Raw genomic sequence first — 17,201 nt, 5'->3', positions numbered from 1 at the left:
TACCTCCCATTTCTGAGAAAATAGTCCATTTTCTGCATGTGGTTGTCAGAAGAGTAACACATGAAAATACCAAGGATTCTTGCTAGCACTGACTGCATTGGATATGAGAAGTTCTGGATTGTTTGTGTGAACGGGTTCTAAGCAAAGACTGTGGCTGCCTCATTTAAGATCTTGGTGCAAACTCAAGGTGTGACATGGCAAAGCTGAATCTCACCCACAGGAGGAAGAGTAGGAGAGTTCTCAGCTGCTGTTCTCTTTATAATGGCCCTTGATTATTTTCTAATACCACCCTAGAGTCCTGCTACTTTTTGTGCTCACTTCACTCTCCAATTCTGTTTGTAAACACGAAAGAAAAAATATCCAATCAAGTATCTGATACCATCTGGTTTATGAGCTGTTGATGCAAACAACTGAGGCCTCTAGACATGGAAAACAAAGGGCTTTAACCAGCCGCACTCCACCCCCTTGGGTCTCTAAACCATGGGGCATGGGTAATTTTACTAATGAAGATGTCACAGATAAATATCTGCTCTGACTTGCTTGAAACGTGACCATTTCAAACTCAGCTGAGACACATTAAAATTGAATGAATTTATAAACGAGCTTTATCTTAATTCAAAGTTTTGTGTTACCTTCATAGGTTTTCATTTTTTGTTTGGAAGTTCATAGTATTGGGTCAAAAGACACAAATCAAGGTTTTCTACATATCAGAGCAGATCACACACCAAATCTCGAGCACAGGTAAGGCTGCTGTTGGGCAGACCTTCTTGCCTGGATCAGAGGCACACAAGTTAGCATTTTGCTCACGAAAGGGAATGTCAGAATACAAGGAGAACTCTGGAGTAACAGAGCCCTCAGGAAGTCTGAGGCTGCATAGAGCACAGAGCATTTGTGGAAGAATGTGTGACTTTTCGCAGTTTTATTACTCCCTATATTCTTTCCTTTCTGAGTCCACCAACAGCATATAGTTCAACAATGATCATGATAGCTGTAATTCACAGAGAACTTATTTACACTTTGCTATTCATTTTATATACATGAACCTCATGAATGTCATGGAATTCTGTGCAGTAGTACTTTAGCCTCATTCACAGGTGATATAACAAGCACAGGGAAGTTAACTTGCCCAAGATCACATAACCAATAAGTGGAAGACACAAGACTCAAATCCATATCATCTGACAAAAGAGGAATGAACCAGTGGGGCTGTTCAAGCGCCCAGACTCTGGGACCATAAATAATCTGTCTTCCACTCCATGCTCAAAAAATGTGGGAAAAAGTCTATTAGGGAGTGGTAGCCAACCTCTGATGTGACCTCCACAATCCTCACCTCCTGGTATTCACTTTTATCTTTTCCAATTTGTGCCAGGGTTAGCCTGCACGACCAACAGCAAGTAGCAGAAGTAATGGGAAGGCCCTTTCAAGAAAATTACAAAAGTCTGCAGCTTCTGACTGGTTGGTCTCTTCTATGTGCTCTCTCCAATCACGGCTCTGGAGGAAGCAGGCTACTTTGTCACAGGAATATTCTGGAAGCCTATGGAGTCACCACCAGGACAGGAGACAGAACCTGCAGCCAATCATTACTGAGGCCAACAACCATGTGTGCGAGCTTGGAAGCCTGTTTTCTAACAGCAAAGCCTCATGAACCAATGCACCTGACTGACAACTTGATTAGGCAGAACCATGCATCCAGAGTCCTGATCCTCCAACACTGTGTGTGATAGTATTTACTGTCTTCAGCTGACGAGTTCCGAGATCATCTGTTACGTAGGCATAGATAACTAAGGCATGAGATATGAAGGAGACACTCATAATTAAAATTTAAGTGCCAAGGGCAGTTGGCAGACTCAGGAAAACCTGGGGAGCCTTACAACCTTAGTAAGAAAGCCAGCACTTGATTGTAAAAGTGTTGTCTTGCTCTCCAGAAGTTTCTATCTGGGCAAGTCTGCAATCAAGAAAGGAGGAGGGCTGGAGAGCTCTGTGTCCATCAGGACTGATGAGAAAGGGTAACACCACATGCTCACGTGGAAATGAGAGGTACATCTCCAAGACAAACCAGCAATGGAGCCGTATGGATGCTTCTCGGTGCCCTCTCATTTGCAGAATGCTTGGTAGAAATGCTCAAAGCTCTGCAAGCCTCGGGGGTGAGCTGAGCTGTGCTTAGGGAAGCCTGTCTGAGATGTGTGGAGAAATCAACACTCAACGACCATCCGTCTGGGAACCACAGTGACAGCCCAAGCTGCAGACCATCGAGGAGCCATCGAAGGGTTTCTAAACCACAGCCAGAGAAGTCACCTTCTCAACGAGGTCCATTGCACAGGGAAAGTTTAGTCAGTGTCCACCTGGCAGAGTCCTGGTCCCAGAGCTATCAGTTTTCTAGGGCTGCCACAGTGAAGACCCACAGGCAGGGTGACTTCAAGAGAAATTCCCCTCAAAGTTCTAGAGGCTACAAGTGCAAAATCACACCCTTTCCAAAGACTCTAAGGGAAAACCCAGCTCGTCTGTGGCTGACTGCCACACTACTCCAGTTTCTGCCTGTGCCTTCCCCTCATCTTCCCCCTGTGTCACTGTGGCCAACTTGCCTTCCTCTAAAGCCAGCATGTGGCATTGAGGGTTCACCTTGCTTTAATTTGAGAAGATCCTATTTCCAAATAAGGTCACACTCATGGGTTTCAGGTGGGCAAGAATGTTGGGGTGACACACTCAACCTGGCATGCCAGGAGTGACTCAGTTCCCAAGTAGTCTCCTCCCTGCTGTCTGTTGCTGGCAACTTCTAGGATAGTCCTTTCCCAGCTCTCTCCAAACTCAGTTTCCATTTCTCTGACTCTGCTTACCTGTTTTCCTAAACGCCTTCTGCCCATCTTCTCACACAATCAGGTGCAGTCATCTGAACTCATCTGAAATTGAGCAGGCCATGAATTTTTGAGGTTCCATTCCTATGGTCTGATTAACTTCCTAGCTTATCAATTTTTCTAACTGTATTATGACCAGCTGTGTCTGCTACAAATAAGCCCTATGTTGGGTTCTTACAGTCCCTTGAGATTTAATGCCATGTACTCCAATGGAGAAACTCACTGTGCCATCCTTTAGGATTTATCTTTGCTCCCTTCAACAGATTCCTATTTTTAATCTAGCACCTGTTTGGTTTTGTGAAAGGCAGAGAGACAGGGAGATCTCTCCCATCCACTAATTTACTCCCCAAATGCTCTCAGTAGCTAAGATTGTGCCAGGCTAAAGCCAGGAACCAAGAACTCAATCTGGTTCTTCCACTTGATAGCAGGGACCCAAGTACTCAAGTGTCCACACTCAAGTGTGCATCAGCAGGAAGCTAGCACTGGGAGCAGAGCTAGGACTCAAAACACAAGCCCTCTAATGTGCTGCGTGGGTATCTCAAGTGGCATCTTAAAACCTTCACATCTCTCTTCCTCTTTGGCCAGATCCTGAGAGGCACACATGAGATTCCTTATGAAATAAGAACCCCATCATCTCACCCCCTCCCACGTAGCAAAGTGAAGCTGCTGGGTCCCACATGCCTGGCTGCCCAAGACAGGCCACGCCCTCCATAGTGTTCATAGAGCACACTGTTTTCAGCCAGGAAACATCTCCCCATTTTCCAAACCCTGGCTTATCAGGGGCCAGCATTGTGGTACAGATTAAGCCACTGCCTGTGACCCTGGCATCCCATGAGTGCTGGTTCGAGTCCCAGGTGCTCTGCTTCTAATCCAGCTCCCTGCAAATGCACCTGAGAAAGCTCAAGTACTTGGGTGCCTGCCACCCACAGGGTAGGTGCAGGTGGTGCTCCAGGCACCAGGTTTCAGCCTAGCCCAGCCCCAGCTGTTGAGACTATTTAGGGAGTAAGCTAGTAAATGGAAGATCTGTCAACTCTGCCTTTCAAATAAATAAATCTTAAAAAAAAAAAAAGTCCAGGTTTATCCTCCTTCCTTCCTGATCAGCAGCCCCCTTCCAGCAAGGGGTTCTAGGTCCCAGCAGAGACTCCAGAAGTGGTAGGGGCTTGGAGAAAGCTCCTTACAGCCCGGCCCCTGCATGGGAGCCCCCTGGAGGGCTGCCTGGCCCAGCCTGGATCCCGCAGGCTCTCTGCAAATAGTTAGCCTGCAGCCTTCTCTCTGTGTGTTTCCCTCGGGAGAGGCAGTTGAGGATGGGGAACCATGATGTGGGGGAGAAGAGCAGCGCTGTGAATCCCAGCACTGAATTCCAGCCCAGCAGCTCCAGGAAGCAGGAAAAGTACGACCTGTCCCTCTGGGAAGCCACACACCACTAGAACTCTGACTTTGTGATTGGTCTCTGGCAATTCTAGGTAAATTCAAGGTAGGAGAAGAGCACACAGTCAAACCTTTGGTTTCTCTTCTCTCTCTGGGGAAGCGGCTCCTCTACCCGGTTCAGGTCTCCGCAGTCAACACCCAGTCCCAGAAGGGGTGGAGCCGCACACTGAAGGCCTCGCTTATATCCTGTTCCTGCAGTGCTTAATCCCACAGTCTTCACAATCAGCCCCAGCTGGAAATGCCTGGCTGTTGTTTAGTGAGGCAAGGAGAGGATTTTGTTCACCTGTTGTGAAAGGAAGGGGAACGTCTAAGAGGAAAAAGAGAATGATGATTATAGGGTTGTTTTGCCTGAGCCGGAAGTGACAGTCAGCAAGAGGTGACCAAGAAGCAGAAGTTCATCCTCGATCCGGTGTCACTGACAACACAAGCTGTAGTGGAAATGATGGTAGGACACACAGTGGCGGCTCACCCTGGCCCAGAGGGACAGCTTCAGGCAGGCTTTCAAGGGGAGACAAAGTTCTAGCCAGTACATGTGACTGGTGGCAGACTCAAAACCTTTTTTTAGACAACAGGGATCAGGAAGCAGGGGCAGAGGCAGAGGATACGGTTCATGGTGCATCACAAAGACTCACTGAGTCCTGCCTAGTGCAGCCAAGGGGCTGGAGTACTGCTGGGAGGAAGCTGGCTACCTGAGCTCCCTGGGGGTGGTAGGCTCGAGGCATTTGGACTGTCACTCATTCTTCACAGCCTTGCTGCCCTCTTGTTCTTACCCCGGATGCTGGGTATGTAGCAAAGCACACCTTTTCCTGGTTTGCTATTTGCCTCCCCCAGCTGCACTGAAAACTCCATCAGCAGGGTTTTGGGTCTGTTTGGTGCCTATAGCAGGCACACAGTGGCTATTCAGTAACTCAGTTTGGAATACATGGTTAAGTAAGTGAAGGAGAGACACTACAAGGGTGAGACACTAGACATTTTCTTTTTGAGAGAAGCATAATAGGATTGCACATCCTTTTGGTGTTTTACAAACTCATGAGATTCTGGTGACAAAGGTGAGAAGCCATTTACAAAAAGCTATAAAGAAAACATCTACATTATAACTTCATTCCCAGTACCCAAAATATGTAACTAAACTCAGCCCTTACTATGATTGGAATAGGATGTGACTCCTAAATGCATATGGATGTGAAATCTCACAGTCATCAGTTAATGGTACTATGAGGGTAGACACTGAATCCAGTTAGGCTCACCAACGAGGCGTGCTAGTGAGGGATCTTTACATCAGGGAGCGTTCTTGTGAGAGGGTCTGGTCCAGCTCTTCTCTCTCTGCTTCCTGAATTGCCACCTGATCATTCTGCCTCAAGTCCTCCACCACTGCCATCCTCCAGCCTCCCTAGATGGCTGAACTAAGGGGGCCTACCCAGTCTTGAACTGTGAATCTTTAAAACAGGAGCCAAAATAAAATCTGTTTCCCTCTTAAGCAGCCTGTGTTAGGCCATTTGTTATAGTAACAAAAAGCAGATGCATACAAGCTTTGCTCTGAAACTTGGAGAGTTGCTTCAAGCAACACCTCTGGAAACAGGAAGAGCTTGATGTCTATCACTGTCTCTGCTTCAGAAGACTCATAACCGAGACGCTTGCTCTCCTGATTAAACAGGACAGATAAGCCTGACCAGCATCACTGGAATCCAAAGACTTGTAATGCATTGATTCTGAGAAACAAAATGCCCCCCCTCCCCCCGATCTTATGATATCAGAAACCAGGCTACAACTTCCCAACAAGGTTTCTTATAACCTCAGGAAACTGGCAGCCCGTGAGACATGGTTATCATTCCCTGTTTTGTGCAGAGTTCCTGTTGGCTATTTGTATAATTGCCACTTCAATTGATTATTTGCTACTATTTGTGCCACTCTATTGAGTCTAAATGTTCTTTAAAATATTTACAAAGCGTACATTGTGATTTGGCTTTCAAAGGAAGGTACAAAACAGAACAATGGAGAAAAAGTGGATAACATAGAGTAGATGTCTGATATTGAAGGAAGGCCTTACTTCTTTATTTCCTTGCAGGGCAACAGCCAAGGACTTTACAAGACATGAGGAAGGAAGATGCCAAATAGTGGATGAAGCTTTATTATGCCAGTTCATTGAAACATGCACAAAAATCAACACACACCAAGCAAGAAAGCACCATCTTCAAGATTTGCAGAAGGAAGCCAACAGTTTAGGAGAAAATCCCAGAAGAGAAGTGTTTTTAAAAATTCTGCATCCCGGCTGGCACCGCGGCTCAATAGGCCTGCGGCACCAGCACACCAGGTTCTAGTCCCGGTTGGGGCACCGGATTCTGTTCCGGTTGCTCCTCTTCCAGTCCAGCTCTCTGCTGTGGCCCGGGAGGGCAGTGGAGGATGGCCCAGGTGCTTGGGCCCTTCACCCGCATGGGAGACCAGGAGAAGCACCTGGCTCCTGGCTTCAGATCAGCGCAGTGCGCCGGCCGCAGCAGCCATTGGGGAGTGAACCAACGGAAAAGAAAGACCTTTCTGTCTCTCTCTCTCACTGTCCACTCTGCCTGTCAAAAAAAAAAAAAAAAAAAAATTCTGCATCCCAATGCTCCTGATAGCGTAGAAGTTGACATTGTGTACAAAAACACAGATGTTGATAATTCTGAGTTGAAAACAACTAAAAAATGTCAAATTCTTTAGATGTACCAGTTTTAGGATTTATTTAATTAAACTATTTTACTTACATTTTCAGTGAAAAGTATACACATGAGTAATATATTTGTTGATATGAATTAATATATTTAGTTTTGGTAAGTTTAAAAGGTAGGACATTTAGTCTAGTGATTTAGACACTGGTTTAGATGCCTATATTGCATATCTGAGTACCTAGGTTCAATTCCAGGCTCCGCTCCTAACTCTGCATCGTGCTAATGTGCACTCTAGAAGGCACCAAAGATGGCTCAAGTAATTGGGTTCTTGACGCTCACAAGACTCTCATTGGCCCAGCTGTGGCCAGTGGGGTCATTTGGGGAATAAGCTAGTGGACAGGAGCTCTCTTTCTCTCTTCCTCTCTCTCTCAAATCTAAAAAAAAAAAAGTTTTAAATAAAAGAGCTCCTTTTGAAGGTCTTAAACACAATTCAATGAAATAATGCATTGGATCATGATTTATTTGGTCATTTTTTTCCATGTACATAAAAATTATGTTCTTAAATTTATGATATTCTAAATGTGATGCAGTATAGTATGCCATACTTTGTTCTCTCGTCACTCTTATTTTGTATCACTTCTTCAATAAAATGTTTAATAAAATTTTTATTAAAAAATACTCATAGTCACTGTTCATATATGTAAGCTTCACAAACATAATTCATTACCTGGAGATATTATAACAGAACAGTGGTGACCAGTTTCAATACTAATTTTGGACATTTCTAGGATTGTGAAACTGACTCATATGTGGAGTGCATGATGAAATCCTAGGATTTTAACTCTTGAGTGAATAAGTATACTATTTGAATGGCAAAAGGGAAAACATTCTAGCCATGAGAGAGTATTGCCAAACATTTCAAACACCAAAGGAATACCTCCAATATAAATGTCTGCAGCATATCAGCACTGATTACCTAGCTGTCTAACAGAACCTATACATTTCTCCCTCAGAAAACTAACATGGATTGGGAGGCTATTTTAATGTCAGCTGGGGTGATTCTGTTTGGTTCCTTGCTTTGTACTTTACCTAGCACTGTGCCTGGCACTTAATAGGAAGTCAGCAAATATTCTTGAATGAATAAATGAAAATCACCCTTTCTTAGAACAGAGGGGATTATGCACCAACCACTGGTTCTTAGAGACACAGCATGCAATAGGGAAAAGAGCATGGATTTTGGAAAATGGATTTGTTTTCTGGCTACTTCTTATTTTTGTTATTTATTTGAAAATTAGGGAGTCTTTCTCTCTCGCTCACTCTGTCTCTCTTTGTGCCTCTCTCTCTCTCTCTCTCTCTCTCTCTCTCTCTCACACACACACACACACACACACACAGGAGGCAGGAGGGAAACAGAGCTCTCCTATCCATTCTCCTATCCTATCCAGTAGTTCACTCCTCAGAGGTCCACAGTGACCAGGGCTGTGTCAGCATTGAACTATGAGTCAGGAATTTCCCACATAGCTGGAAGGAACTTAACTACTTGAGCTGTCATTGCTGCCACTCAGGGTCTGCAGAAAGGTGGTATCCATTACAGGGGACTTGTCTCATGAAGTCAAAGAAGGCCAGAATGAGTCCATCTTCATTCAGATGCACACATACATTTTAAGTTTTTCAACACTAGTTGTTTGAAAACCAATGATGAAAAAACCAGGTCCAGGTGACCATCTCAAAGAAACCATCTACAGAGAGATCTTTACAAGGCAGTGAAATAAATACCAAGAGATACATACAAAATAACAAGGCATCATTATTACACTATGTGCTATATACTATGTAAATTAACAGGAATTTGTTTATTTCTATACTTTTGTGAAGTTCTTAAAACTTTCAACTAATAGTTAAACACATACAGGCTAGGTGGGCTTAGCCTATGGTCTTCTCAGTTTTGGGGCATAGGGATCATTTGGACCAGACAGTAAAGATAACCAACCCAGGAGCCGGTGCCATGGTTCACTTGGTTAATCCTCTGCCTGTGGCGCCGGCATCCCATATGGGCGCTGGGTTCTAGTCCCGGTTGGGGCGCCGGATTCTGTCCCGGTTGCTCCTCTTCCAGTCCAGCTCTCTGCTCTGATCCGGGAGGGCAGTGGAGGATGGCCCAAGTACTTGTGCTCCTGCACCCACATGGGAGACCAGGAGGAAGCACCTGGCTCCTGGCCTCAGATTGGTGTAGCGCCAGCTGGTAGTGGCCATTTGGGGGGGGGGGGGTGAACCAACAGAAGGAAGACCTTTCTCTCTCTCTCTCTCTCTAACTCTGTCAAATAATAAAAAAAAAGATAACCAACCCAAGGAGATGCTGACTAGCACAGTGTTTCTCTGCCTCTCCATACCATCTCAGGAAAGGACTTCTACTTTAATCCACAACCTCTGCTCTTCTTGATTCTTGGGTTGCTGAGCCCTTCCGGTTCAATCAATAACCACAATGATTTCATTCCAACATCAACACACTTACAAATGTCTCCCTCCTAGGGCATCCCCTTTGCCACCTGGACCTTTGGTCTCCACCCTGGACTTGAATGACCAAAGGATTTACCTCCATGACCCACTCAACTGTTCTCTCTCACTGCTTCTAATTATTCTAAGCTGCATGGCCCTTAAGTCCAATGCTATCTCTCCTTGAGGAAGTATTAATGAAATTATGCTGAATAACAAAACAAATCTTCTTATATATATGGCCACCTCAAACTGGCAGGGGCTCTACTCTCCATGTCCTCAATAGCAGTTCCAATGACACAGACAGGCTCCATGTGCTGGAATGACAAAAATCTATACCATAGGAGACAAAGAGCAGGAGACACGGTTCACTTCCACTTGACTGGCTGTGACAGGGTTCAGGCCCATGTCTCCCTTCAATGATAGAAGGAGTACAGAGAAGCATGAGATCCGTGAATAGTGTTAATGCCTCCAACCCTTGGAGGAGGGAAATATGACAGGACACTGACACCACCCTCCAGGATGAAAGTTACGAGGGCCTGGATTCAAATGGTGACCAAGAGCATGAAAATGAAGGAAAGGGTTTGTGAAACAGTAAAGGCTCGATAAGCTGCAGATGTTTAGAACCAAAAAGGATGTGTATTGTACCTGATGTGGGCTGCAGGGTTACAGACTGATGAGGACAGGAACGTGTGAAAGCTGCACTTGGAATCATATACTTTCAACACCAATTATTTTTACTAATGGAGACACGTAGCAGTTACTCCATAGATTTAAAATTAAGATTATACTTGAATTAATAAGTAGCATCTGATAAGTCAAGGACAGGAAAACCATATTTTCTACGCAGCAATATAAGTAATTGGTAGGGTCCAACTTGAGAAAGACAGAAAGTTCATTTATATCTTTTCTTTGGCTTGTATTTTGTGCTGGAGAGTCTATCATTCCTACCAATAATGCTTAATATCACCTCAAGATAAATAACTTCTCTGTTTAGGTCTTTTAATACCTTTTCTAAATTGAGTCTGAAATATTGGGTTTTTTAATACTTTTTCTAAATTGAGTCTGAAATTTGAATGGTGTTCAAAATTCTCTGACTTAAGGTCAATAACAATAATAAAAAGATATTGTAACCTACTCTGCTGAGGGGCCATCAAGGCAACCATATTTTCCAATAACTTCTAAAACTTCCTAATGAACAGTCAAGTATATAAAATATTATGCATTTTATTCCTTTTACTTTTGTTTTCCTGGAATATCTGAACTGAAACTGAAACTGAACTGAAATTTCTAAGCTATACCTCTTAGTCCATTCAGTTTGCTATAATACAAACACTATAGACTGGGTAGCTTATAAACAAGAAACATTTAGTACTCAATGATCTGAGGACTAGGAGATCCAAGATAAGGACACTGGCAGACTGAGCATGTGGGGAGGGCCTGTCACTCATGAATAGTGCCTTCTCATTGTGTCCCCACAAGGTGGAAGAGTATGGCTGTCTCTTTGCTGTCTTTTTGTTATAAGGGCATCAATTCCAATCATGAGGGATCTGACTTTAGGATCCACTCATTGCCCAAAGACTCAATTCTTTTTTTTTAAAATTTATTTATTTGAAAGGCCAAGAAACAAAGAGAGAGACAGATTTTTCCGTTTGTTGGTTCACTCCTCAAATGCTTGCAATAGTCAGGGCTGGGAAAGGCTGAAGCCAAGAGCTGGAACTCCATCCATTTCTCCCACATGGGTAGCTGGGATCCAAGCTCTGGAACCTTCACCTGCTGCCTTCCAGGAAGCTGGAATAGAAAGCAGAGCTGGGACTTGAACTAAGGTGCTCCAATATGGAATGTGGACATCCCATGTGGTATCTTAACTGCTTTCACTGAACATCCAAACCATACCCCATCTCTGAGTACACATTGGGTGTTAGATCTCAACATATGAATCTGGGGTATAATGGGATGGGCAGACACAGACATTCATACCATGGTGCTACACAAAAGTGGATGAGATCAACGATGCTGTTTTCTGAAAACTTCATTGATTGCCTCTTTGATTACCTTATGTAGAACACTCATCTGATACACAGGACTCCATGTTCCTGTGTTGTTCTCCTGTGTTGTTCCAGAATGTTCCTGTCTGGGAGTTATACCAGGGAAGAAATGGAACCAAAGGGTTAAACTATGAGCTTAGACAAATGGAGGCCACCATTCCTGTCACCCACCTTTCCAGACTTAGCAAGTAAGACTTTTGCCTCACTATGTAGGTAGATTGTCTAGATCCCCCACCCTTTTGATGTCATGGGGAGGCCTTATGGAAAGTTGCTTAGCTGTACAGTCAGGTTGTGTGTGGGCTGTGGGCTTTGTCCTTTTCTATGTCTTCACCTGAACACAGCTGCCAATAAGGCTCAGAGGCAAAAACTAACTTTAATTACCTTTTCTCTCGGCTGCTTTTTCCCTAGAGACAGACTCTGCTTAGGCGTTTTTTGAGCCAAGTCCAGTAGATCCAGAAAATATGGCGAATGAGAAAGCCCAGTTTTCTGGCAGGAAAAAGGAAACCAGCTTTCATGCTCAATAAGGGGCCCATCTCAAATGACATCCAAGAGCACTGTGCCACAGCTGAGAAAATCCCAAGCTTGTTGGGACCCATACCCTGCTTTCTAGAGCATCCAGAATGACAGAAATTCTGTCAGAATGGCCCCAGCCTGCTTACTCAGGGATGACCCAAGCAGAGTGATCTTTTAACTCAGACTGTAAGGTGGGCAGGGCCTCAAGGAAGCAGCAGGTATGGAACAGGACTCCTTAAAGAAGAAAAAGATTAATTTATACATCATCAATTTATAAATGCACCTGCTGTCAACAAGACAAAGCAGATAGAACCATACCTGCTCCCAGTTACTTCCTACCTCCCTTGCTATTTTGTCACTTCAGAACTATCTCCTAGCTTGCCCTTAGTAGCCATTTGAACCTTATTGTTGCCAACATAGAAACATTGGGTACCAGTGATGAGCAGCCCAGGTGATATGTCCAGGGCCTGTGCCACTCTACAAAAAATCTTGGGTGCACATTTACAGGCTTTCTAGTGGTGAACATAAAGGAAATGGCCTGCTGAGTCAGGGCCAAGTCACTTCACCTCTCTGTGGCAATAATTGCCTAGAAGTACAATCACTCAGTTGCTAATGATTTTCAATAGAATTATTTTGGCCCCATGGAGATATCAACTGAATATTTGGGCATTGGTCTGGCACTCCATGAACCAGTTTGATGTTGGAAAGTTTGAGAAGTTAAATCTGTTCTCCTGTATTAAGGATGTTGGGTGTGGATGATCTGTAGGGGCTCACAGAAGCACCAAAAGTCTATTTATTTTAATAGTATCTTCTTATGTTAATCCTATTCGGAAAACTTATTCTTTAAAATTCAAGTTATTGAATTCAAACCTATAATTTACTTTCATCTTCTTATCAAAAATTTTAATCCAATTGTTTTCCCACTAGCTAAGAGATTAGCAGTCTGTTTTGGGGTGGGTGTTGCCCAGTAGGACACACTTAGATGGATTGCCCTAAGATCTCCAAAGTAGCAAGTCGGCATAGGTACTGTTGTTGGGTTGTCTAGGCAAGAAAAATGGGTTATCAAAGACAGGCTTCACCTACACATCGGATTATAAACCACCTATTTGGTTGCTTATTATTTGTAACTCCTTTAGGTGTTGCTTTATTTACCAGGAAGAAGGAGTTACTGCTTCGTGAAAGTGCTGCTAGAGACCTTGCATTGTAAGAATTTTTCCTGCAAGCTTTATGAAGGACATTTTGTCGTATGTGGTACCCCTGTGCTGGCTGCTATAGCATATTGCAATGAAGGTTCACAGATTTGCAAAGAACTATGACAAAGTGACTATGTTTCTGTCTGAAGCAACTCAGATGTCCCAAGTCTTTTTCTAGATTGTTTTGACTTTTGCCATCACATGGTCATCAAAGCACTTTCCTGGTCCTGATCATATGAATGGCCAGATATGCTAACCTATGTGTATTATGCTTTTGAGTCTCAGAATGTCGCATAGCATTGGGTGGAAGAAAATACTTCTGAGACTCTTGTTTATTGGGATGGGCTTCCCTGTTACCAAAGTACCAAAGTTAGGTAGTATTAAGGTGAGACTCATGACTTTTTTCCCACATTCCACATAAGGAAATGCAAACCAAGAAGGTCATGAAACTTTCCTGAGATCATGCACCTAGAAAATTGCCAAGCCAGAATTTGAGCTTGGGCAGACTAACTCCTAAATACACATGTTCTTAAATACTCTGTAACCCTACCTTCCTCAGTTTGACCTTGCTCATCCAAGCCCATTGGTCCAGGCCATCAAAAGTTCTGAAATGTTTGCATCAGCACTCTGGAGAACTAGAATTATTTTCTATTCCCTTTTCCTCGATCCTATACCATAGCACCTTCATTCATCACTCTTTCTGATCTACTGGGATTAGTTTATCTTGTTTCCAAAATGTCAAATTCTCTATTCACCAGTATAACCAGAAACATACTTTGTCCTCCACATCTATACAAATGGGCACAAGTTAAGCAGTGTTTTTTAAAGAATAACTTGAAAGATGTCATAAGACAAACTGAGCTCCAATCCTGCAATATTAACACTTGTCTCTATCCACATTGATAAGGATCCCAAGCTGATAAAAAATGGAAAATAACCATTAAACCATGTTCAAAAGCTACAATGGGCATTGCCACAAGCAACGGTCTTGTAATTTATATTACTACAATTTAAAAGACTTGTGGTATTTGACAGAGTTGTACAAATAAGTAACTTCATAATGATCGTTGTTCAAAACTGACAGTCCATAATATATGAGGTAACTGTTGAACAGAATATTGAATTTCAATAATAAGATTTAGTGTTCATACTGAGCAACTGAGTTAAAATACTTTGATAATTTCTTTCATAAATGGTGATTGCCACATTGATACTATAAAATACATTTGCATCAAATTGAATTATTTTTCCAAGATTTATTTATTTATTTGAAAGGCAGAGTTACAGGGAGGGGGGAAGATATAGAGGAAATCTTCCATCCATTGGCTCACTCCCCAGATGGGCCAATCTGAAGTCAGGAGCTTAAGTCTCCCAAGTGTGTGACAGGGGCCCAAGGACTTGGGCCATCCTCCGCTGCTTTCCCAAGCACATTAGCAGGGAGCTGGATTGGAAGTGGAACAGCCAGGACATGAACCAATTCTTATATGGGAATGCTGGCATAGAAGATAGCAGCTTTACCTGCTAAGCCACAGTACTGGCCTCAGATTGTGTGAATTATTTTCTAATTTCTAACAAACCCATATGCATTTCTGGGGATATAAAATAGAATAGAATAGAAAAATAGAATATATATATATATATATATACACACACAAACATAAGTATGAAACTCATGTCACTTGGGAAGCATATGTTTAGCCTAGTGGCTAACATGTTGGCATCCCACCTTGGAGTTCCTGGTTCAGTACCTGGTTCCAGTTCCTAACTCTAGTGCCTTGCTAATGCAGACCCTGAGAGGAAGTAATGATGGCTCCTGTAGTTGGCTTCCTGCTGGTCACATGGGAGACCTGCATTGTTTTCCCAGCTCTTGGCTCAGTCCTGGCCATTTGCAAAGTCAACCAGCAGACAGCACGCTCACGCTCACTTTCTCTCTCTCTCTCTCTCTCTCTCAAATAAAAACTAAATTTCAAAAAAAAAACTCATGTCATTTGATTTTCTCAACAGGCTCCAAGCACCCAGTACTTGCCACAGAGTAAGTGTGAAAGACTAAAATCAAAACTCCAGAGTCAGGTGGATGGTTCTGTTTGGGCTCATCCTCTTAACCTTTGACAGTGGCATGTTCTTTAAACTCTCTGGGCCTCAATTTCCTCATAGGTAAAATAGAGCCTACCTCACAAGGCTTTTTCTGATAGTTAAATGAGGTTAAAGAACTTAAAGTGCTTAGCACAATACCTGGCACTTACTACCTCATACTACAGAAGTGTGAGATGTTATTATTTTAGAATCACAAAGAGGAACTATTTTCCTTTTGACCACACTCACACTTGATTAATTTTCTAGCACATTCCATGCAGCACACCACAGAATATGAGTAATACTGAAAGGGTACATCTAATATTTCCTCTGTAGCCTCACAAGCAAATCCCCCACCCCCAGCTTCCTATTTTGAAAAGTTCCAAACCAAAATGGTAATTGAGAGAAGATTCAATTGTCTTTCAGTTAAGTTCACCAATGAGCACATTGTCACAGGTTTGCTCTATGAGTCCCCATCCTCCCTCTTGCCCCAAATATTCATCAGGTATCCTCCAGAAACATGAAAATTGTCAAGAAAGTCAACATTAATATAACAATGCTTTTCCAATTGGTAGCTCATATTCAAATTTCTCACTTCTCTTAATAATATCTTAGGTAGATTTGTTTTTCTTCATTCAATATAGAATATCATTAAAGTTTATGAATTATGTTTGGTTGATGTATCTCTAGAATCTCTTTCAATCAAAAATATCCCCCTGCATTTTAAAAACGTATTTTAAAAAATGTATTATATCATTGACATTTTTAGAGAGTTCAGGCCAGGTATCTTATAGATTGTCTCATACCTTATTTTCTCATGATAAGGTTTTGGTTAAACATCTTTGTCATCACAAAAGTGATGCTGTGAGCCTCTTGGTACATCCGATCAGGAGACACGGAATGTCCGTTTGTTGCTTTATTACTCATGCTGAGTGTGTTCACTTGGTTAAGGAGGTGAGCTCAATATTTCTCCATTGACATATGTCACATTTTCCTTGTAATTGATATATAAATTGGGTGATTCTCTGAGATTGTGTGAGTAATCTTGTTCCTGCAACATTTGCTCAATGATTTTAGCATCTATGGTTGACACTTGCCTAAATTATCTGGGTGATTCTAAAATGGTTACATTCTATCATTCGTCTATGCTGGCATTCTTCTGTAAGAAAAGTCCATCATCCTTTTTGTAGTAATGTTTTGTACCCAGGGACGACTTGGGTTTGTTTTAAGAAGGCATTTCTTCCCATGTTGGATCTTTCTCTCCCTTTTTGATTCTATCAGTTAGTATTAGCAGACACTTGTCTTGTTTGTGTGATCCCTTTGATTCTTAGACCTATCAGAGCCATCGATTGTGAACTGAAATTGATCACTTGGACTAGTGAGATGGCATTGGTACATGCCACCTTGATGGGATTGTATTGGAATCCCCTGGCACATTTCTAACTCCACCATTTGGGGCAAGTCTGATTGAGCATGTCCCAAATTGTACATCTCCTCCCTCTCTTTTTCCACTCTTAAATTTAACAGGGATCACTTTTCAGTTAAAATTTAAACACCTAAGAATAATTGTGTGTTAATTACAGAGTTCAACCACTAGTACTAGAACAACAACAACAACAACAACAACAACAACAAATACTAAAAAGGATAAAGTATTACATTGTACATCTAGAGTCAGGACAAGAGCTGATCAGGTCATTGTTTCTTATAGTGTCCATTTCACTTCAACAGGTTTCCCCTTTGGTGCTCAGTTGTCGCCGATCAGGGAAAACAAATGATATTTGTCTCTTTGGGACTGGCTGAATTCACTCAGCAAGATGTTTGCAGACTCATAAAATGGCAGACGTCCTAAACAACACTCTGGCCTCAGAATCAGCCCTTAAGGCATTTGGATCTGGCTGAAGAGCCCATGAGAGTATTGTAGGCATGGAAAGCCAAGATACCATGGAAAAGAAAAAAAAA

The sequence above is a fragment of the Lepus europaeus genome, chromosome 6 (assembly GCF_033115175.1).
Source record: "Lepus europaeus isolate LE1 chromosome 6, mLepTim1.pri, whole genome shotgun sequence".
NCBI classification, from domain to species: Eukaryota; Metazoa; Chordata; class Mammalia; order Lagomorpha; family Leporidae; genus Lepus; species Lepus europaeus.
This window is presented reverse-complemented; position numbering follows the sequence as displayed.